Genomic DNA, 24,787 nt, shown 5'->3' with positions numbered 1-24,787 from the left:
TTTTTGCAGGGCATGTTGTGATGTGATATGGTCAAGACATGATGCTAAATATTATTGTATGGGATGATCATGTTTTGTAACCGAGTTATCGGCAACTGGCAGGAGCCATATGGTTATCGCTTTATTGTATGCAATGCAATCGCCCTGTAATGCTTTACTTTATCACTAAGCAGTAGCGATAGTCGTAGAAGCATAAGATTGGCGAGACGACAACGATGCTACGATGGAGATCAAGGTGTCGCGCCGTTGACGATGGTGATCATGACTTTGCTTCGGAGATGGAGATCACAAGCACAAGATGATGATGGCCATATCATATCACTTATATTGATTGCATGTGATGTTTATCTTTTATGCATCTTATCTTGCTTTGATTGACGGTAGCATTATAAGATGATCCCTCACTAAATTATTAAAGTATAAGTGTTCTCCCTGAGTATGCACCGTTGCGAAAGTTCTTCGTGCTGAGACACCACATGATGATCGGGTGTGATAGGCTCTACGTTCAAATACAACGGGTGCAAAACAGTTGCACACGCGGAATGCTCAGGTTAAACTTGAGGAGCCTAGCATATAACAGATATGGCCTCGGAACACGGAGACCGAAAGGTCGAGCGTGAATCATATAGTAGATATGATCAACATAGTGATGTTCACCATTGAAACTACTCCATCTCACGTGATGATCGGACATGGTTTAGTTGATTTGGATCACGTGATCACTTAGAGGATTAGAGGGATGTCTATCTAAGTGGGAGTTCTTAAGTAATATGATTAATTGAACTTAAATTTATCATGAACTTAGTACCTGATATTATCTTGCTTGTCTATGTTGATTGTAGATAGATGGCCCGTGCTGTTGTTCCGTTGAATTTTAATGTGTTCCTTGAGAAAGCAAAGTTGAAAGATGATGGTAGCAATTACACGAACTGGGTCCGTAACTTGAGGATTATCCTCATTGCTGCACAGAAGAATTACGTCCTGGAAGCACCGCTGGGTGCTAGGCCTACTGCTGATGCAACTGACGACGTTAAGAATGTCTGGCAAAGCAAAGCTGATGACTACTCGATAGTTCAGTGTGCCATGCTTTACGGCTTAGAACCGGGACTTCAACGATGTTTTCAATGTCATGGAGCATATGAGATGTTCCAGGAGTTGAAGTTAATATTTCAAGCAAATGCCCGGATTGAGAGATATGAAGTCTCCAATAAGTTCTACAGCTGCAAGATGGAGGAGAATAGTTCTGTCAGTGAGCATATACTCAAGATGTCTGGGTATAATTGTTGGGGAACGTAGTAATTTCAAAAAAATTCCTATGCACACGCAAGATCATGGTGATGCATAGCAACGAGAGGGGAGAGTGTGATCTACATACACTTGTAGACCGACAGCGGAAGCGTTAGCACAACGCGGTTGTTGTAGTCATACGTCTTCACGGCCCGACCGATCAAGCACCGAAACTACGGCACCTCCGAGTTGTAGCACATGTTCAGCTTGATGACGATCCCCGGACTCCGATCCAGCAAAGTGTCGGGGAAGAGTTTCGTCAGCACGACGGCGTGGTGACGATCTTGATGTACTACCGTCGCAGGGCTTCGCCTAAGCACTGCTACAATATTATCGAGGACTATGGTGGAAGGGGGCACCGCACACGGCTAAGAATATGATCACGTGGATCAACTTGTGTGTCTAGGGGTGCCCCCTGCCCCCGTATATAAAGGATCAAGGAGGGGGTGCGGCCGGCCAGGAGGAGGGCACGCCAGGAGAAGTCCTACTCCCACCGGGAGTAGGATTCCCCCCCTTTCCTAGTTGGAATAGGATTCACGAGGGGGAAAGAGGAGAGAGAGAAGGAAGGGGGGCGCCACCCCCCTCTCCTTGTCCTATTCAGACTAGGGGGGAGGGGTGCGTGGCCCAGCCCTGGCCGCCTCTCCTCTCTTCCACTAAAGCCCACTAAGGCCCATATACCTCCCGGGGGGTTCCGGTAACCTCCCGGTACTCCGGTAAAATCCCGATTTCACCCGGAACACTTCCGATATTCAAATATAGGCTTCCAATATATCAATCGTTATGTCTCGACCATTTCGAGACTCCTCGTCATGTCCGTGATCACATTAGGGACTCCGAACAAACTTCGGTATATCAAAATGCATAAACTCATAATATAACTATCATCGAAACCTTAAGCGTGCGGACCCTACGGGTTCGAGAACAATGTAGACATGACCGAGACACGTCTCCGGTCAATAACCAATAGCGGAACCTGGATGCTCATATTGGCTCATACATATTCTACGAAGATCTTTTATCGGTCAGACCGCATAACAACATACGTTGTTCCCTTTGTCATCGGTATGTTACTTGCCCGAGATTCGATCGTCGGTATCTCAATACCTAGTTCAATCTCGTTACCGGCAAGTCTCTTTACTCGTTCCGTAATACATCATCTCACAACTAACTCATTAGTTGCAATGCTTGCAAGGCTTATGTGATGTGCATTACCGAGAGGGCCCAGAGATACCTCTCCGACAATCGGAGTGACAAATCCTAATCTCGAAATACGCCAACCCAACATGTACCTTTGGAGACACCTGTAGAGCTCCTTTATAATCACCCAGTTGCGTTGTGACGTTTGGTAGCACACAAAGTGTTCCTCCGGCAAACGGGAGTTGCATAATCTCATAGTCATAGGAATATGTATAAGTTATGAAGAAAGCAACAGCAACATACTAAACGATCGGGTGCTAAGCTAATGGAATGGGTCATGTCAATCAGATCATTCACCTAATGATGTGATCCCGTTAATCAAATAACAACTCTTTGTCCATGGTTAGGAAACATAACCATCTTTGATTAACGAGCTAGTCAAGTAGAGGCATACTAGTGACACTCTGTTTGTCTATGTATTCACACATGTATTATGTTTCCGGTTAATACAATTCTAGCATGAATAATAAACATTTATCATGATATAAGGAAATAAATAATAACTTTATCCAGCCGCCGCCGCCTTATCTCTCCTCCCCCCATGCCACGGTCTTCCTCCGCCCGCGCCGCCTCTTCTTCTCTATTGCTCTCATCATGGTCTCCTGGTTGCTTGCCGTTGTACACCATGGGGAAGGTGAAGATGGTGTACGCCATGGGGAAAAGGTGAAGATGGTGACATGGTGTCGACTACAGGAGAAGCGAGGAGGATCCTGTCCCCGCAAAGTGGCAGCGGTGGAAGATGCTAGCGTGGCTCGGGCAAGGGCACTACTGGTGGAGCAGGCGACTACCGCAGTGGGTGACTACCCGCTAACCTGGGCCATCTGCGTCGAGCAGCCCTCCTCCTTCGCACGATCTCGTACCGGCTGTACTTTTTACGCTGCTGACAACACTTGTCCGTTGGTTTTGATTCACGTATTGAATTTGTCTTATCATGCATGACGGGTGGGCCTCCTTTATCCCAAAGGTCAGCATTGTCGTCTGTCTCGCGTTTCTCCTGGTGAAAAAAGTGCTAACTACAGGGATTGTGGGGTGCGCGCAGTAAAACCTAGCTGCCGCTCTCCTCCTCCTATCTCTCTCTCTTTCACTTTTCCTCCCTCCCGCAGCCGCATGTTGGGGAACGTAGTAATTTCAAAAAAATTACTACGCACACGCAAGATCATGGTGATGCATAGCAACGAGGGGAGAGTGTGATCTACGTACCCTTTGTAGACCGACAACGGAAGCGTTTGGTTGATGTAGTCGTACGTCTTCACGGCCCGACCGATCAAGCACCGAAACTACGGCACCTCCGAGTTTTAGCACACGTTCAGCTCGATGATGATCCCCGGACTCCGATCCAGCAAAGTATCGAGGAAGAGTTCCGTCAGCACGACGGCGTGGTGACGATCTTGATGTACTACTGCTGCAGGGCTTCGCCTAAGCACCGCTACAATATTATCGAGGACTATGGTGGTTGGGGGCGCCGCACACGGCTAAGAATAAGATCACGTGGATCAACTTGTGTGTCTCTGGGGTGCCCCTGCCTCCGTATATAAAGGACTAAAGGGGGGTGCGGCCGGCCTAGGAGAGGCACGCCAGGAGAGTCCTACTCCCTCTGGGAGTAGGATTCCCCCCCCCCCAATCCTAGTTGGAATAGGATTCGCGGAGGGGGAATAGAGAGAGAGGGGCCGGCCCCCTCTCCTTGTCCTATTCGGACCAAGGGAGGGGAGGGGCGCGCGGCCCATGTAGGGCTGCCTCTTCTCTTTTCCACTAAGGCCCATCATGGCCCATATAGCTCCCGGGGGGTTCCGGTAACCTCCCGGTACTCCGGTAAAATCCCGATTTCACCCGGAACACTTCTGATATCCAAACATAGGCTTCCAATATATCAATCTTTATGTCTCGACCATTTCGAGACTCCTCGTCATATCCGTGATCACATCCGGGACTCCGAACAAACTTCGGTACATCAAAATGTATAAACTCATAATATAACTGTCATCGTAACCTTAAGCGTGCGGACCCTACGGGTTCGAGAACAATGTAGACATGACCGAGACATGTCTCCAGTCAATAACCAATAGCGGAACCTGGATGCTCATATTGGCTCCTACATATTCTACGAAGATCTTTATCGGTCAGACCGCATAACAACATACGTTGTTCCCTTTGTCATCGGTATGTTACTTGCCCGAGATTCGATCGTCGGTATTCCAAATACCTAGTTCAATCTCGTTACCGGCAAGTCTCTTTAGTCGTTCTGTAATACATCATCCCGCAACTAACTCATTAGTTCCAATGCTTGCAAGGCTTAAGTGATGTGCATTACCGAGAGGGCCCAGGGATACCTCTCCGATAATCGGAGTGACAAATCCTAATCTCGAAATACGCCAACCCAACATGTACCTTTGGAGACACCTGTAGAGCTCCTTTATAATCACCCAGTTACGTTGTGATGTTTGGTAGCACACAAAGTGTTCCTCTGGTAAACGAGAGTTGCATAATCTCATAGTTATAGGAACATGTATAAGTCATGAAGAAAGCAATAGCAACATACTAAACGATCGGGTGCTAAGCTAGTGGAATGGGTCATGTCAATCAGATCATTCACTTAATGATGTGATCCCGTTAATCAAATAACAACTACTTGTTCATGGTTAGGAAACATAACCATCTTTGATTAACGAGCTAGTCAAGTAGAGGCATACTAGTGACACTTTGTTTGTCTATGTATTCACACATGTATTATGTTTCCGGTTAATACAATTCTAGCATGAATAATAAACATTTATCATGATATAAGGAAATAAATAATAACTTTATCATTGCCTCTAGGGCATATTTCCTTCAGTCTCCCACTTGCACTAGAGTCAATAATCTAGATTACACAGTAATGATTCTAACACCCATGGAGCCTTGGTGTTGATCATGTTTTGCTCGTGGAAGAGGCTTAGTCAACGGGTCTGCAACATTCAGATCCGTATGTATCTTGCAAATCTCTATGTCTCCCACCTGGACTAGATCCCGGATGGAATTGAAGCGTCTCTTGATGTGCTTGGTTCTCTTGTGAAATCTGAATTCCTTTACCATGGCAATTGCATCAGTATTGTCACAAAGTATTTTCATTGGACCCGATGCACTAGGTATGACACCTAGATCGGATATGAACTCCTTCATCCAGACTCCTTATTTTGCCGCTTCCGAAGCAGCTATGTACTCCGCTTCACATGTAGATCCCGCTACAACGCTTTGTTTAGAACTGCACCAACTGACAGCCCCACCGTTTAATGTAAACACGTATCTGGTTTGCGATTTAGAATTGTCCGGATCAGTGTCAAAGCTTGCATCAACGCAACCTTTTACAATGAGCTCTTTGTCACCTCCATATATGAGAAACATATCCTTAGTCCTTTTCAGGTATTTCAGGATGTTCTTGACCGCTGTCCAGTGATCCACTCCTGGATTACTTTGGTACCTCCCTGCTAGACTTATAGCAAGGCACACATCAGGTCTGGTACACAGCATTGCATACATGATAGATCCTATGGCTGATGCATAGGGAACATCTTTCATATTCTCTCTATCTTCTGCAGTGGTCGGGCATTGAGTCTTACTCAACTTCACACCTTGTAACACAGGCAAGAACCCTTTCTTTGCTTGATCCATTTTGAACTTCTTCAAAACTTTGTCAAGGTATGTGCTTTGTGAAAGTCCAATTAAGCGTCTTGATCTATCTCTATAGATCTTAATGCCTAATATGTAAGCAGCTTCACCGAGGTCTTTCATTAAAAAACTCTTATTCAAGTATCCCTTTATGCTATCCAGAAATTCTACATCATTTCCAATTAGTAATATGTCATCCACATATAATATCAGAAATGCTACAGAGCTCCCAGTCACTTTCTTGTAAATACAGGCTTCTCCAAAAGTCTGTATAAAACAAAATGCTTTGATCACACTATCAAAACGTTTATTCCAACTTCGAGAGGCTTGCACCAGTCCATAAATGGATCGCTGGAGCTTGCACACTTTGTTAGCTCCCTTTGGATCGACAAAACCTTCTGGTTGCATCATATACAACTCTTCTTCCAGAAATCCATTCAGGAATGCAGTTTTGACATCCATCTGCCAAATTTCATAATCATAAAATGCGGCAATTGCTAACATGATTCGGACAGACTTAAGCATCGCTACGGGTGAGAAGGTCTCATCGTAGTCAATCCCTTGAACTTGCCGAAAACCTTTTGCGACAAGTCGAGCTTTGTAGACAGTAATATTACCGTCAGCGTCAGTCTTCTTCTTGAAGATCCATTTATTCTCAATTGCTTGCCGATCATCGGGCAAGTCAACCAAAGTCCATACTTTGTTCTCATACATGGATCCCATCTCAGATTTCATGGCTTCAAGCCATTTTGCGGAATCTGGGCTCACCATCGCTTCTTCATAGTTCATAGGTTAATCATGATCTAGTAGCATGACTTCCAGAACAGGATTACCGTACCACTCTGGCGCGGATCTCACTTTGGTTAATCAACGAGGTTCAGTAGTATCTTGTTCTGAAGTTTCATGATCATTATCATTAGCTTCCTCACTAATTGGTGTAGGTGTCACAGAAACAGGTTTCTATGATGTACTACTTTCCAATAAGGGAGTAGGTACAGTTACCTCGCCAAGTTCTACTTTCCTCCCACTCACTTCTTTCGAGAGAAACTCCTTCTCCAAAAAGTTTCCGAATTTAGCAACAAAAGTCTTGCCTTCGGATCTGTGATAGAAGGTGTATCCAATAGTTTCCTTTGGATATCCTATGAAGACACATTTTTCCGATTTGGGTTCGAGCTTATCAGGTTGAAGCTTTTTCACATAAGCATCGCAGCCCCAAACTTTCAGAAACGACAACTTTGGTTTCTTGCCAAACCAGAGTTCATAAGGCGTCGTCTCAACGGATTTTGATGGTGCCCTATTTAACGTGAATGCGGCCGTCTCTAGAGCGTATCCCCAAAACGATAGCGGTAAATCAGTAAGAGACATCATAGATCGCACCATATCTAGTAAAGTACGATTACGACGTTTGGACACACCATTACGCTGTGGTGTTCCGGGTGGCGTGAGTTACGAAACTATTCCACATTGTTTCAAATGTACACCAAACTCGTAACTCAAATATTCTCCTCCACGATCAGATCGTAGGAATTTTATTTTCTTGTTACGATGATTTTCAACTTCACTCTTGAATTCTTTGAACTTTTCAAACGTTTCAGACTTGTGTTTCATTAAGTAGATATACCCATATCTGCTTAAGTCATCTGTGAAGGTGAGAAAATAACGATATCCGCCACTAGCCTCAACATTCATCGGACCGCATACATCTGTATGTATGATTTTCAACAAATCTGTTCCTCTCTCCATAGTACCGAAGAACGGTGTTTTTGTCATCTTTCCCATAAGGCACGGTTCGCAAGTACCAAGTGATTCATAATCAAGTGCTTCCAAAAGCCCATCAGTATGGAGTTTCTTCATGCGCTTTATACCGATATGACCCAAACGGCAGTGCCACAAGTAAGTTGCACTATCATTATCAACTCTGCATCTTTTGGCTTCAACACTATGAATATGTGTGTCACTACTATCGAGATTTAATAAGAATAGACCACTTTTTAAGGGTGCATGACCATAAAAGATATTACTCATGTAAATAGAACAACTATTATTCTCTGATTTAAATGAATAACCGTCTCGCATCAAACAAGATCCAAATATAATGTTCATGCTTAACGTTGGCACCAAATAACAATTATTTAGGTCTAATATTAATCCTGAAGGTAGATGTAGAGGTAGCGTGCCGACTGCGATCACATCGACTTTGGAACCATTTCCTACGCGCATCGTCACCTCGTCCTTAGCCAATCTTCGCTTGTAGTCCCTGTTTCGAGTTGCAAATATTAGCAACAGAACCAATATAAAATACCCAGGTGCTACTGCGAGCATTAGTAAGGTACACATCAATAACATGTATATCACATATACCTTTGTTCACCTTGCCATCCTTCTTATCCGCCAAATACTTGGGGCAGTTCCGCTTCCAGTGACCAGTCTGCTTGCAGTAGAAGCACTCAGTTTCAGGCTTAGGTCCAGGTTTGGGTTTCTTCTCTTGAGTAGCAACTTGCTTGCTGTTCTTTTTGAAGTTCCCCTTCTTCTTCCCTTTGCCCTTTTTCTTGAAACTAGTGGTCTTGTTGACCATCAACACTTGATGCTCCTTCTTGATTTCTACCTCTGCAGCTTTCAACATTGCGAAGAGCTCGGGAATAGTCTAATTCATCCCTTGCATATTATAGTTCATCACGAAGCTCTTGTAGCTTGGTGGCAGTGATTGGAGAATTCTGTCAATGACGCAATCATTTGGAAGATTAACTCCCAATTGAATCAAGTGATTATTATACCCAGACATTTTGAGTATACGCTCACTGACAGAACTGTTCTCCTCCATCTTGCAGCTATAGAACTTATTGGAGACTTCATATCTCTCAATCCGAGCATTTGCTTGAAATATTAACTTCAACTCCTGGAACATCTCATATGCTCCATGACGTTCAAAACGTCGTTGAAGTCCCGATTCTAAGCCGTAAAGCATGGCACACTGAACTATCAAGTAGTCATCAGCTTTGCTCTGCCAGACGTTCATAACATCTGGTGTTGCTCCAACAGCAGGCCAGCGGTGCTTCCAGGACGTAATTCTTCTGTGCAGCAATGAGGATAATCCTCAAGTTATGGACCCAGTCCGTGTAATTGCTACCATCATCTTTCAACTTTGCTTTCTCAAGGAACGCATTAAAATTCAACGGAACAACAGCACGGACCATCTATTTACAATCAAACATAAATAAGCAAGATACTATGAGGTACTAAGTTCATGATGAATTTAGGTTCAATTAATCATATTACTTAAATAATTCCCATCTTAGATAGACATCCCTCTAATCCAAATCAACTAAACCATGTCCGATCATCACGTGAGATGGAGTAGTTTCATTGGTGAACATCACTATGTTGATCATATCTACTATATGATTCACGCTCGACCTTTCGGTCTCCGTGTTCCGAGGCAATATATGTATATGCTTGGCTCGTCAAGTATAACCTGAGTATTCCGCGTGTGCAACTGTTTTGCACCCGTTGTATTTGAACGTAGAGCCTATCACACCCGATCATCATGTGGTGTCTCAGCACGAAGAACTTTCGCAACGGTGCATACTCAGGGAGAACACTTCTTGATAATTAGTGAGAGATCATCTTATAATGCTACCGTCAATCAAAGCAAGATAAGATGCATAAAAGATAAACATCACATGCAATCAATATAAGTGATATGATATGGCCATCATCATCTTGTGCTTGTGATCTCCATCTTCGAAGCACCTTCGTGATCACCATTGTCACCGGCGCAACACCTTGATCTCCATCGTAGCATCGTTGTCGTCTCGTAAATCTTATGCTTCCATCACTATCGCTACCGCTTAGTGATAAAGTAAAGCATTACAGCGCGATTGCATTGCATACAATAAAGCGACAACCATATGTCTCCTGCCAGTTGCCGATAACTCGGTTACAAAACATGATCATCTCATACAATAAAATTTAGCATCATGTCTTGACCATATCACATCACAACATGCCCTGCAAAAACAATTTAGACATCCTCTACTTTGTTGTTGCAAGTTTTACGTGGCTGCTACGGGCTTAAGCAAGAACCAATCTTACCTACGCATCAAAACCACAACGATAGTTTGTCAAGTTGGTGCTGTTTTAACCTTCGCAAGGACCGGGCGTAGCCACACTCGGTTCAACTAAAGTTGGAGAAACTGTCACCCGCTAGCCACCTTTGTGCAAAGCACGTCGGGAGAACCGGTCTCGCATAAGCGTACGCGTAATGTCGGTCCGGGCCGCTTCGTCCAACAATACCGCCGAACCAAAGTATGACATGCTGGTAAGCAGTATGACTTATATCACCCACAAATCAGTTGTGTTCTACTCGTGCATATAACATCAACACATAAAACCTAGGCTCGGATGCCACTGTTGGGGAACGTAGTAATTTCAAAAAAATTCCTACACACACGCAAGATCATGGTGATGCATAGCAACGAGAGGGGAGAGTGTGATCTACGTACCCTTGTAGACCGACAGCGGAAGCGTTAGCACAACGCGGTTGATGTAGTCGTACGTCTTCACGGCCCGACCGATCAAGCACCGAAACTACAGCACCTCCGAGTTCTAGCACACGTTCAGCTCGATGACGATCCCCGGACTCCGATCCAGCAAAGTGTCGGGGAAGAGTTCCGTCAGCACGACGGCGTGGTGACGATCTTGATGTACTACCGTCGCAGGGCTTCGCCTAAGCACTGCTACAATATTATCGAGGACTATGGTGGAAGGGGGCACCGCACACGGCTAAGAATATGATCACGTGGATCAACTTGTGTGTCTAGGGGTGCCCCCTGTCCCCGTATATAAAGGATCAAGGAGGGGGTGCGGCCGGCCAGGAGGAGGGCGCGCCAGGAGGAGTCCTACTCCCACCGGGAGTAGGATTCCCCCCCTTTCCTAGTTGGAATAGGATTCGGGAGGGGGAAAGAGGAGAGAGAGAAGGAAGGGGGGCGCCACCCCCCTCTCCTTTTCCTATTCGGACTAGGGGGGGAGGGGTGCGTGGCCCAGCCCTGGCCGCCTCTCCTCTCTTCCACTAAAGCCCACTAAGGCCCATATACCTCCCGGGGGGTTCCGGTAACCTCCCGGCACTCTGGTAAAATCCCGATTTCACCCGGAACACTTCCGATATCCAAATATAGGCTTCCAATATATCAATCTTTATGTCTCGACCATTTTGAGACTCCTCATCATGTCCGTGATCACATCCGGGACTCCAAACAAACTTCGGTATATCAAAATGCATAAACTCATAATATAACTGTCATCGAAACCTTAAGCGTGCGGACCCTACGGGTTCGAGAACAATGTAGACATGACCGAGACACGTCTCCGGTCAATAACCAATAGCGGAACCTGGATGCTCATATTGACATAAATATTGATATATTGGAAGCCTATGTTTGGATATCGGAAGTGTTCCGGGTGAAACCGGGATTTTACCGGAGTACTGGGAGGTTACCAGAACCCCCCGGGAGCTATATGGGCCTTAGTGGGCCTTAGTGGAAAAGAGAAGGGGCTGCCCAAGATGGGCTGCGCGCCTCCCTCCCTCCCCTAGTCCTATTAGGACAAGGAGAGGTGGCCGGCCCCCCCTCTCTCTTTTCCCCCTCCGCGAATCCTATTCCAACTAGGATTGGCAGGGGGGGAATCCTACTCCCAGAGGGAGTAGGACTCTCTTGGCACGCCACCCTTGGCCGGCCAGCCTCCCCCCTCTAGTCCTTTATATACGGAGGCAGGGGCACCCCAGAAACACACAAGTTGATCCACGTGATCTATTCCTTAGCCGTGTGCGGCGCCCCCAGCCACCATAGTCCTCGATAATACTGTAGCGGAGTTTAGGCGAAGCCCTGCTGCTGTAGTACATCAAGATCGTCACCACGCCGTCGTGCTGACGGAATTCTTCCCCGACACTTTGCTGGATCGGAGTCCAGGGATCGTCATCGAGCTGAACGTGTGCTCGAACTCGGAGGTGCCGTAGTTTCGGTGCTTGATCGGTCGGATCGTGAAGACGTACGACTACATCAACCAAACGCTTCCGTTGTCGATCTACTAGGTATGTAGATCACACTCTCCCCTTGTTGCTATGCATCACATGATCTTGCGTGTGCGTAGGAAATTTTTTGAAATTACTACGAAACCCAATAGACAGGGGGGCACCCCATAGACACAACAATTGATCAAGTTGATAATTTAGCTGTGTGCGGTGTCCCCCTCCACCATAGTCCACCTCGATAATACTGTAGCGGTGCTTAGGCGAAGCCCTGCGTCGGTAGAACATCAACATCGTCACCACGCCGTTGTGCTGACGAAACTCTCCCTCAACACTCGGCTGGATCAGAGTTCGAGGGACGTCATCGGGCTGAATGTGTGCTGAACTCGGAGGTGCCGTACGTTCGATACTTGATCGGTCGGATCGTGAAGACGTACGACTACATCAACCGCATTGTGCTAACGCTTCTGCTTTCAGTCTACGAGGGTACATGGACAACACTCTCCCCTCTCGTTGCTATGCATCACCATGATCTTGCGTGTGCGTAGGAATTTTTTTGAAATTACTACGTTCCCCAACAATGGGTAGGCCCACCTGCTTGCACAAGTTGGGGCATTGCAAGCGTATCCAAAAATAGACATCCTTTAAATGGCCCCAATTATTCCCATGGCCTTTATGGCCAATTCAAGACACCATGGCAAGTTGTTTTGGTTTTCAATAATTTTTACATTTTCTAGAGTTTTCTCGGTGAAAAAAAGAAAATAAATGCTCCGACATGTGGCAACTTGCATACACTGTCGAAAATAGTTCAAACCTGACATAGATGCCTACCATGTGCATGCTCACCTTCTTGGAAAAGTTGTGGTCATTTGAAGGATATCTAAAAATAGACCATGTTCAAATGAGTGTATTCAGGCAGGTCAGAAAGCTCCACCTGAGAGCACGTTGTGTTTCGACATCCATGAAATGGCCCCAATTTTTTATATGACCTTGTATGGCCAACTAAATGCACCATGCCAAGCTGTTGTTTTTTTTGATGAATTTTGCGTTTTCTGGAGTTTCCTCGGCCAAAAAAGGTCGATAAATGATCGGACGTGTCGCGACTTGCATACGGTGTTAGAAATCATTCAATACCATGGGCATGCTCACCTACTTAAAAAAGTTGGGGTCATTTCAAAAATGTCCAAAACTAGACCATGTTCAATGAAGGGTGTTCGGTTGCCAAAAGGCTCTCTTTGAGAGCACGTTGTTTTCTTGACATCCTTGAAATGGCCCCCATTTTTTTCATGGCCTTGTATGACTAATTCAAGACACCATGCCAAGTTGTTTGGATTTTCAACAAGTTCTGCATTTTCTGGAGTTTTTCCGATGAAAAAAGACCGATAAATGATCGGGCGTGTCGCAAGTTGCATACGGTGTCACAACTCATTGAAACCTATCACTGGTGCCTACCATGGGCAATGCCCACCTTCCTGCAAAAGTTAGGGTCATTTCAAGAATGTCCAAAACTAGACCATGTTCAATGAAGGGTGTTCGGTTGCCAGAAGGATTCATCAATTTAGAAAAAAAAACTTTATTCATCTTGAGAAATCATTCATCTTGAATAAAGATTCATCAATTTAGAAAAAAAGAAATATCTCAACTTTTGCAGGAAATGAATAAAGATTCATCTTGAATCATGCTCGGAAAAAGAAATCATTCATCTTAAAAATCATCTACTCTGAAAAAGAAATCATTCATCTCGACAAAGATTCATCAATTTAGAAAAAAAAAATCATCAATCTTGAATAAATTTCATCGACTTTGAAAAAAAAGGTTCATTGATTTTTTTAAAGGAAACCGAAAAAGTTTGCACATTCAAAAGAAAAAGTAAAACAAGAAGGAACATAAAAAGGAAAAGAAAACGAAAAAGAAAAAAAGGGAAATGAAAACCGAAAAGAACGTTTGAAAAAATAGGGAAAACGGAAATCAAAAACAGGAAAGAGCAAGGAAGAAAAGGACAAGAAAGAACTAACTAAACACAAGTGCTCAAGTCGCTGGTTGGTTATCACGTCAAATTATGAACAAGGAAGAACTTGGTTCGATTCATGAGAGCTCACATTTTTTTGGGATTTAAAATCAGAAAAAAGAAGGGAAAGATGGGCCGCCCAGCTCACTGTACATCGTATGGAGCGGACGAATGATTTCTAATATATGACCATCTTGCCCTTACTTAGGCCAACTCCACCGCGCGACCCCAAACGGACATCTATTTTGTCCGGATTCTGTCCGTTTGGGTGGGGATTTGGGGTCGTGTCCGGGCGTGTCCTAAGATGTGGTGGCCGTGCGTCCAGCGCGCGGCCGCATCCATTTACCCCATCCTGTCCGTCAGGGCCAAAAATGCCCGTATTCTCATCAAAACTAGTTTGCACGTCCAAATATTTGTTTGAAAATTAAAATAAAAAGGTTTTACAACCAAATTGAAATTGTCTTGACTGAACATAAAATGAACCAATACGTCTATTGGTTGCCAATGTGATCCCACACGTGCTCAATCAAGTCATTTTGAAGATTCAAATGACTGTGCCAATCACCAATCACGGATCTCATGGTGGAATTGCACAAATTGTTCAAATATGGCCGGGTCTTGGTGCAGGGGCTCAATATTTTCACCTTGATAATCAAATCCTTGGTCGAAGATACTCTCATCACGCTCGTCCTCGACGATCATGTTGTGCATGATCACACAAGCAGTCATCACCTCCTAAAGCTTCCTTTCATCCCATGACAGTGCAGGGTTTCGAACGATACCCCACCGGGATTGAAGCACACCAAAAGCACGTTCCACATCCTTTCTAGCACTCTCTTGCATTTGGGCAAATCTCTTTCTCTTCTCACCTTGGGGTTTTGAGATTGTCTTCACAAAAGTTGACCACTGACGATATATACCATCAGCTAGATAGTATCCCTTGTTGTACTGGTGGCAGTTAATCTCAAAGTTGACAGGTGGGGAGTGGCCTTCTGCAAGCCTTGCGAACACTGGAGAACGCTGCAGCACGTTGATATCATTGTGAGAACCTGCCATGCCGAAGAAAGAATGCCATATCCAAAGATCCTGCGAAGCCACCGCTTCTAATATGACAGTGCACGCGTTGACATGCCCCTTGTACTGGCTCTGCCAAGCAAAAGGACAGTTCTTCCATTCCCAGTGCATACAATCTATGCTGCCAAGCATGCCTGGAAAGCCTCTAGCTGCGTTGGTCGCCAACAATCTCTCTGTATCAGCTGCAGTTGGCTACCTCAAGTACTGTGGGCCAAACACCTCGATCACAGCCTGGCAAAACTTGTACATTGATATCAGACATGTTGTCTCACTCATACGCACATACTCGTCCACCAGATCGCCTGGAATTCCATATGCAAGCATGCGGATGGCCGCGGTGCATTTCTGGTAAGAGGAGAATCCAAGCTTGCCAAGGGCATCCGTCTTGCACTCAAAGTATGGGTCATGAGCAACCACTCCCTCTCGGATACGATTGAACACATGCCTTGCCATTCGAAAACCGACGGAATTTATCCGGCTTGAAGAGCGGGGTGTTGGAAAAGTAATCGGCATAGAGCAGGGCGTGGCCTCTCTCCCTATTGCGGTTCAGGTTGGGAGCACGGCCAGGGACTGACCCCCTGTACCGAGGAAGCTACCGTTGAATATGGTCGTGAACGACCAGTGCAGCCACCACAAGATCTTCATCATCCGACGATGAATCGTCCGATGAACAAAGGAAGTGATGGAAGAAAAACTCGTCTCCACTGTCCATACCTTTGTTAGCAAAATGTCGAACACCTTGCGGCCGTGGTGGTGAAGAGGCCGCGATGATCACCTCGACACAGCAGGGGTGGTTGCCGGTCGGCTACTGGCCGCTCTGGAGCTCTCGTCGGAATCTGCCGCGGACGTCGTGGTACGTCGCCGGCGGTCGTGTCCTCTCTGCCACTGGCAAAGACGGCGACGGCCAAACCTCCTCCGATCGACGGCCAAAACTACAGCGAAAGCACGGGCGTGGTGGCGGCCATGTCGAGACGTGGTTTCGTATGGACGGCCGGGGGCTGCGCGGTGAGGAGGCGGCCGAAGAATAGCGGTGGCCACGGTGGTGGGGCAGGGCGGGGAGAGAGGGTGAAGCATTGGGAGCGGAGGGACTGCTAGTGTCCCCGATAGGCGGGCCACAAGGGGGGGGGGGGACAAGGGCGTGCATCGAGGCCGTCCGCGCGCGTCCGTTTCACCCCAAACCGAGCACAAATTTGGGCCGGAGATGGGTCGAAAACGGACGGAATCTGGACATTTGTTCGTTTCAGGCCGCGCGTTGGGCCGCGCTATTCATCTGTTTTACCCCAAACGAACGCACCCGGACAAGATAGGGTCGCGCGGTGGAGTTGGCCTTATGAAGAGGTATCAACTAATCTGGACCGTTCACCTGTTTAGGGGGTGTACCGAAGTAGAAGTGTTGTTGTACCTAACATGCCCACCTCATCCCCATCAAGATACAGATACTACTACGTACTACTCCCTCCGTTTCAAAATATAAGTCTTTTTAAAGATTTCATTACAAACTACATACAGATGTATATAGACATATTTTAAAGTGTAGATTCACTCATTTTGCTTCGTATGTAGTTTATAGTAGAATCTAAAAAGACTTATATTTAGGAAAGGAGGGAGTAGTACTTAATAAACAGACTAAGACACCGATCATGTTATACCTTGTAATTTAGCGAGTTATAGTGTCCAACCAAAATTTATGTAGTTTACCTCGAGTAGCAGGTTGAGTCAGATATGGCACGAAATTAAGAGTAGCGATAGCGCTCGGACAAGATTATAGATGATGAGGTAAACAGAGAATTCATTTGAGATTGTTGTGCAGTGGAGCACGAATTTCGGCAAGACGCGGGAAGATGGAGGAGGTTTGGTCATGGTGGCGAACCGAATAGAAGGGGCTAGCTGGGTGCGCCATACTTTACTTCTGAGATATGGAGAATGGACAGGAGGAGTCCAACAGAGAGGCTGCCCTCTGATTATCTCCAGCGACGGCGTGCGAGTAAGAGGAGACGACGGCGACGGCGTGCGGGCAGTCGGAGTCGGAGCCCAGCCGCCACCCCGCCTCCTCTTGGCCACGACCCACGAGCACGCCGATGCCCAGCCGCCATCCCATCGCCTCCATCTCCTCTCGCCAGACGGATCCCAACGGGGCGACCTCGCCGACGTCCAGCTGTCGTCATCCCGTCGCTTTCCACTCCTCCTGGGCTCCATTTCCTGCTCGGAGCTGCGCTGCACAGGCCAGCACTCCTGACCTCTGGGCTGCCAACCCATGTAGCGGCGAGGAGCTGCACCTGGCGTGCCCAACGGGGGTGCCTCTGTAATAGCATCTACAACAGCCGCGCTACGCGCTAAAAAACCTTTTGCAGCGTGGTAATCATCTGTTTTTGTGCGGCGCGGTGCGCTTGTTTCAGCTGCCGCTGCAAAGTTTAGCGCGCGCGAGCCGCTCGCTCCAACAGGCGCGCTAAACTGCAGCGCGCGTGAGCAGCCGGCGCTTGCCATATGTTGAGTACCAGCGAAGGCTTGGAGGAGCACCGGAGGAGGCGAAGCCAAAGCTCCCCGCGCTAGGGTTTGCGGCGGCGGCGGCGGAGGGGTCGCGGGTGTAGGAAGGGGTGAGGGGGCCCGGCGTGGCCGTCCATTGGGTTCATTTGCCGGCGGCGGCGCGGGCGGGGCGAAAGTGGAGCGGCGGAGAGAGTGCGCGCGCGGAAGCGGACGCACCAAATTAAAGCCGCGCGATGACGATTCGGACCGCGCGCTGAACTCTTTATGCCGCGCGCGGTTATTGAGCCTCCGCTGGAGCTCGTTTAGCGATTGCGCACGCGAGCTAAAAACCACAAATTTGCGGCGCGGCGCTTATATAGCGTGGCTGTAAAAATGTTGAGCTTGTTTAAGAAAAGGTTCATTATGCCTCAAAAAAATATTCATCATGAAAAATATTCAATATGTATTGGAAAATCTTCCATTCTATTTTAAAAATATCATCTCATATTTAAAAGAAATATTAATCAAGTTTTTAAAAAATGTTTGTCATGTTTTATAAAAACAGTTCAAATAGGAAAATAAAAAATAAATAAAACGGGAATAGAGTACGTCAGAAAACATATACACAAAAAGAACAAAATATGTTCACTTATGTACTTCTATAAATGTTGATGCATTTTGGGACCAAAACATATGTACTTTAAAACATGTGCATGAAACAAAAAAAGGACATATGCATTTTTTTAAAAGTGTTCATATATTTAAAAATATTCATGTAATTTAAAATGTTCATGGCTTTGTAAGAAAAACTTTGTGCAATTTTTAAAAGTGTCTGCACAATTTTAGAAATGTTTGTGTATTTTCAAAAGTATTAATATGCTTTTGGTAGCAAGAAACAAAAAATAAGGAAAACCTATAAAGAAGCATAATAAGGGAAAGAGAAAATAGAAAAGAAATAGAAAAGAAATAGAAAAGTTCAGAAAATAAAAAATAAATAGCATAGTAAGAAAATTGCAAAAAAGAACTCAGCTTTTTTTATTCTTTTAGTTACTGATTTTTTTGTTGGATTTCACTCCACCCGTGAATGCCCTACCTTTGAGTGCGGTTTGAACTATTGATTTACGTAATTGGAAGGCTTGGTTTCCATTTGGGTTGTGGATGTAACCAACCCGCTATTAAGGAAGAAAAGAAAAAAGAAAAATAAAGTCCAAAAAATCTAGAAAACCATGTTTGCCTTCCACTGTTGGGTCAAGAAAACCGACATAGAAACTCAGGTCCAACAAAAATCACATGAAACTGTATCTTCCAAAGCTACTAGCCTGCATCGGGGCACCAGAGGCTAGTGTGACTTATATGTAGCAATAGGCGAGATATTACCTTTGCGGCCCTAACGGGCGAGAGGAGCTGGTGCGCTACACCGGATTGAAGGAGTTGAGAAAGCCATGCGTAACTCGCCCTCCCACGACGTTCACCGAGACATCTTGCAGTACAAATACATTTGACAAACCAGTACAGTTCGCTTTGAGCAGTCAAGCAGGCACGAGTTTTTTTTTCCTTCTGCCACAAAAGCAGGCACAGCTTGGGGCTAGCCATTGAGCAAGCAGAGCACGCCTCTGAAAATCTGAATTAAGGGGGAAAAGTTAGTACTTGGAGATTGCATCCTTACTATTCTTGAGCAAACATAATTAGCAGCCCTCCACATTGCACAGCTTAGCTCAGCAGGTTCAGACCACCACCTTCCACCTTCCACGTTGCATTGTGTCGATTTATTCCATCCCTCAGCATTCAAATGCACATTCAGAATTTCAAAGGCGCGCTTTCAACCGGAATGTCTGAACTTCCAATTGAACTGTTCAGTCTTTCGACCAGCTAGGGCGTTCGGCAAAAACCTTTGACAAGTGCAAACCCTCAATCATGCATTGCTTTGAGCTAATTAGGTGCAGAAAAGATGGTACTCTACTGAAGAGCATCACATTGCACTATTTTAATTGCTCTGGCAAGATGGCGTAGCAGCAGTTTCTGTCATCTCCCTCTTCTTCTTTCAGCTTCGTTGCAGGGAACAGAGTTTGCCCTTCATACTTCACGCTTCACTCACAGATAGCTGCCTCCATATGCAGATGAGCGCATCTGCCGGAGTGTACCTCATGCCGTGGTTGTGCTCCCGGAGCTCGGCAAACCGCACTGTCGCCGTGTTCAGTCACTATCTGTGTCAGTTTGGCGTCATCTGTGTCAGTAGGGGGCATCATCGGTCATCCACCACTTCCTGCAACAACCAGGATATATATACATATCCCAGGAAAAAGCATATATGTGCATACATATATATTATTTGGTCATGATTTCCAGTTTAACAATCTTTCAGACAATGTAGTTTGGCGACACAATACAACGAAGGTCTACAGTAACAAAAATGCTCTTCCTTCATGACCCGGTCACAAAGGTTGAGCCATACATGTTACACAGGCAAAGCTTCAGGCCCAAGTTCAGAAACAAAATAAAACGAAATTCATTACTTCCATTCAAAGAACAAAAACATGCCAAAACGAGATCCATCCATCAAATGAAAAGAACAAAACCGTGTTCACGCAGGTTCAATACAGCAAACGCCTCCAGCCCCAAGTTCAGGAACAAATAAAACGAAAATTATGGGTTACATCCAAAAAAGTGAAAGCATACCACACAGGAGGTTCAGTACAGCAAAGGCCTCTGGATCAAATTCAAAAATAAACAAAACGAAGTTCGATAAATTAATTCCAGGGCACATGCCCAAAGGAAAACAGGACGGTTCTTTCTTCACCAGCTTGCTACACATCCATCATGGTACTTGCGCATCTTCAGCATTGGCAGGCTTCCTCAATTTAGTACGTCCGATACTTCTCCCGATGAAGCGAACCGCACCATGAGTCCTACGCTACCATAGCAATGCATACCTAAGACTGATGCATCCATCAAATGAAGTGTAATGCTCAGTTACTATTTTCCCATGGGGAAAGCAAGAACAAAATCACTAAAAATTTGCTACAAGTATGTCCTGCGATCTAGCATGAGTATAGCTACAATTATCTAGTTTTGCACCACGTTACATGCAGAACTGGGTATAGTTTGACTCGATAAGTGATCAATGCCTCGGCAGCTATTACTACTTGTATATGCCAATGGAGATTCCAATATTATAAACTCTGAGAGGATGATCATGAGAATTTAAGCTGCAATTTGAGTTTCAAGTGCATGTTAGTTTAGAGATGGAACACACATAAGCAACATATATAGAGCAAAATTTTATGACGCAATAACTTGTTACCTGCAATTTACTAAATAAAGCTCTTTTTGAACATGTACAAGCACAATAGATCTAAGCATTTCGGTTGCGTAAGCATATAAAATGGCAAACAAGATACAACTGCACAAAGACTGCAATTTATGCATGTATCCACTGAGGCAGAAATTTGACTTCTGGAGAATATGAACCATGGTTGAGAGAATCAAAGTTAGAAAACTAAATATCCAACCAGTATGCAGCGTTTATATATACCTTGTGCCATCTAACCGGTAGAATATGTGTACATATCCAGGTCCTCGCCATGAAGTCGCTGGTGCTGGTCTTGAAGCTTAGGCACCCAGCACGTAAGGGCCTCTTGCATATCCTCGCCCAGCCCCAGCTGATGCAAACTACCCAACCCCTCTACATGGCTTAAGTTTGGACAACCTAGTACACGCAGGTCTGTCACTTGAGGGAGGTCGCAGACTCTCTCGAGGCCTTTACATCTCCTAATAACGAGCTCAGAGAGCACTGGGTGGTCCTCCACGGCCTTCAAGTTGTTTATTCCAATTAAAAGCATCTCCTTCAAGCTGGCAGTGTCCTCTCCAAGCTGTGGCGGCAGAGCCCTCAGCTTCGGGCAACCTATGAGTTGCAACTTCACCAAACGAGGCAGGAGTTGCAACCTTGCAGATTGGGCATCCTCCTTTTGAATCTCAGCAGCTCCATCCTCTCCTCTTACATCAGCAGCAACAACTTCTTCCTCAAAAAATGACCACGCCCCCCAGTTGGGCATGTCCTTGAAGATCAAGCCTTCAAGTTTGGGGAAAGCAACCAACTCATTACATACAGGATCACCCTTCTTACAGCCAACAAATTCAGGCCCAACCTTGGTAACTGCATGTGCTCCATCAATCTTCAGAAATTTCAAGTTGGGTAGCTGCCAGATCGGTGGAAGATGCACACATGATCGTACATCTATGAGTTTCAAGTATAATAAGGAAGACAAACAGGTGGTACCAAACCAGGTGGGATACCGCTGACCAAAGAATGTAATAATACATAGGTCTTCCAGGTTAGCTGGAGGTATTAGCTGCTCAAAGACCTTCTCGGCATTGATGACATCTTCCTCTGAATATGACCCCTCTCCATGTTCAGTCCACTCTAGTGTTAGTTGTTTTAGATGTTTTTTGTCGGTAAGCACTGTATTTGTACTGCAGTGAGGTGCTCTTTCTAATTTAACAAGATCAAGATACCTCATCTGTGACAAAGAAGACAACTCTTCCAACTTCCATCCATCTTGTATAACAGCATTATCACTTCCATCACCAACAGGATAATCTTCTAAATACGTGAGGAACTTAAGTTTGCCTATCCCTTTGGGAACCCGATTTATTTATGTGCCCAAAAGATTAAGACATCTTAAACTGCACAACAGGGTCATTGGCAAAGGAAGACTGTGCAGATCATTACACCATCTTAAGCTTAGTACTTGAAGGTTCTTTAGGGAGCCAATGGATTCTGGAAGACAAGATATGCCAGTATAATCTAGATTAAGTAGACGTAGATGTATCAGCTTTCCTATGTAATCTGGGATGCTTTGTACAAGTGAGTAATTCAGTACCAAAACACGAAGAAGCAGAAATGTCTTGAACAATGTATTCTCAATTCTCCATGGACCCTCAACAGTTAGGAAAGTCCTCACCTTAACATCCACCTTATCCAGTCTAGGTAACACCAACATATCCTTCCTAATAACAGCAGTAATACGTCGCAATTTTGACATATTTCCACCCCTTAATGTTTCAACATCTCCAATAAAACATTCTTCTCTTGATATATTACAAGCAAGTTGTCTTAGGAGGTCATGCATTCTGCATTTAGCCTGGTCAAAACTTATCATTTCTGGCTGGAGGAGATTCCGATGAATTAGCTCATAGTAGTACTCTTCTGCTATGTCTTCTATTAGTTGACCTTGTTGCTCCTCGATGAAGCCTTCAGCAATCCATAACCAGGTAACTTCATCACGTTCAATGACAGAATCTTCAACATACAAAGCACAATAAAGGAAACACTGCTTCAAACGATGTGGTAACTCATCATAGCTTAGATACAAAGCTTCTTCTATTTCATCCAAGAGGATGCTCTGAGAGCCAATAAATCTGCCCCAATACCTTCTCCACTCATTATCTGTTAGTTGTCTGCTTGACAAAGCACTAGCGGTAACTTTGATTGCAAGAGGAAGGCGACCACATTTATGAACAATCTAAATCCCTGTTTTTCTTAAACTCTGCACTTCCTTTTCTTCCTCGATGTTCATGCTCTTCCAAAGTAGCTCCCATCCCACCTCTACTGCCATGAGATCAACCTTATGGGCAGTGGCGGAGGTAGAGGGTGGACAGGGTGGGCCATGGCCCACCCTGAGATTTGGAAATAGCCTTTATTCCATAGGAGAAAGCCTAAGAAAAATAAAGGAAGAAGTAAATGTATATGTACAGTTGGACTATTGGGCCACCCTGGCCCAGTGGGCTAGGTCCGCTACTGCTTATGGGTATGGTATACACCTATTCTCTTTGTAATTTGATCATCTCGTGTGGTTACCAATATTATTCCCGTAGTTGTTTCATGAAACGCAGGTCTAAGTAAATCTGTCCATACACTGGAATGCCACACATCATCAAGAACGAGAAAGAAACTCTCACCTTTAATTGTTTCTGTAAGATTTCTCTGCAGTTCTGTTATGCTTTCACCTTGCTCACTATGCACACCAATATTCCGGAGGACCTCTTTCAAAAGAGTTACTTCAGTGTAGTCTTGCGAAACAGAAATCCATGCATGCATCTTGAAGTTTCCTTTTATTTTTAGATCATTGTATATTTTTTGAGCTAGTGTTGTCTTACCAATTCCTCCAGTTCCAATGATACCGAGCTTGTAAGACTTGTACTCCTTGTGTGCAAGCACTAAGTCCACCAACTTCCTGCTAGAATGTATGATCTCCTTCCCCACAAGGTTGGGTTCAACAAGATTGGAACTTCTTATCAGTTTGGATGTTGGACCATTTCGAGTAGGTTGTGTACTACTGTTGAAAGTCAAAAATATCTTGTCATTTGGAATGTTCTCAATCTTTTTGTTCAGGCTTCTAATCCGAACAGCAACATCACGGCGTGGCACGATGTTGCAAAAACAAGAGGAAACTGAAAGGCCTTTACATGCATGGTTTGCTAGATGATGGTGAAGGGTCGTCAGCAAGTAGTTTGCTTCCTTTACATCTAGCCACATCCAAGATTTCATCAACATCATATATAACATCTCTCAGTTGTCCAAGCCAATTGTTTACTGCTTGCTCCTTTGTCCTCCTTTTCTCAGTATCGTATATACAACACTGAATTAGTTCCACTCGCCGCAACAATTTTGTGAGCTCTTCTTCCACCCCTAGGATTAGTATGGACTCATCCATAATGACATCTTGCAACTTATTGACACTTGATTTAAGCAAAGTTTCAAGTATGGCCGCCATGGATCAGAAAAACTCAGCGCCAGAGGTCCACCAAAAATACTAGGATATTCCCTGAGAATGGCAGAAACCGAAAGCTGAAAATGAATGCACAAGGTATGATAATAATTTATTCCACTGTAGTCTTTAAAGTTTAAACCAAAGTCCCAAACTCTATAAAGTACGGTAGCAAATTTTACCTTATAAATTTGCAGTCTTCTGGCCCATCGATAGTTTTAAAGATCTCGTAAAGCTTAGTGCAAGCTAGAATCGCAATAGATAACTGAAAATTATCAGTCAATTACCAGGGGAAAACCATGCTGCTGCACCTGCAATGGATGATAC

At 45.0% G+C, this 24,787-nt stretch overlaps 1 pseudogene; it reads right to left on the bottom strand.

Moving 5' to 3' along the window:
• Positions 1-20,213: 20,213 nt before the first annotated feature.
• LOC123060103 (putative disease resistance protein RGA3) lies at positions 20,214-24,521 on the bottom strand (annotated as a pseudogene).
• Positions 24,522-24,787: the final 266 nt, after the last annotated feature.

Source organism: Triticum aestivum, chromosome 3A (assembly GCF_018294505.1).
Source record: "Triticum aestivum cultivar Chinese Spring chromosome 3A, IWGSC CS RefSeq v2.1, whole genome shotgun sequence".
In the NCBI taxonomy this organism is placed as follows: Eukaryota; Viridiplantae; Streptophyta; class Magnoliopsida; order Poales; family Poaceae; genus Triticum; species Triticum aestivum.
The sequence above is the reverse complement of the archived record's forward strand: the minus strand, read 5'-3'. Positions and strand labels throughout refer to the sequence as shown.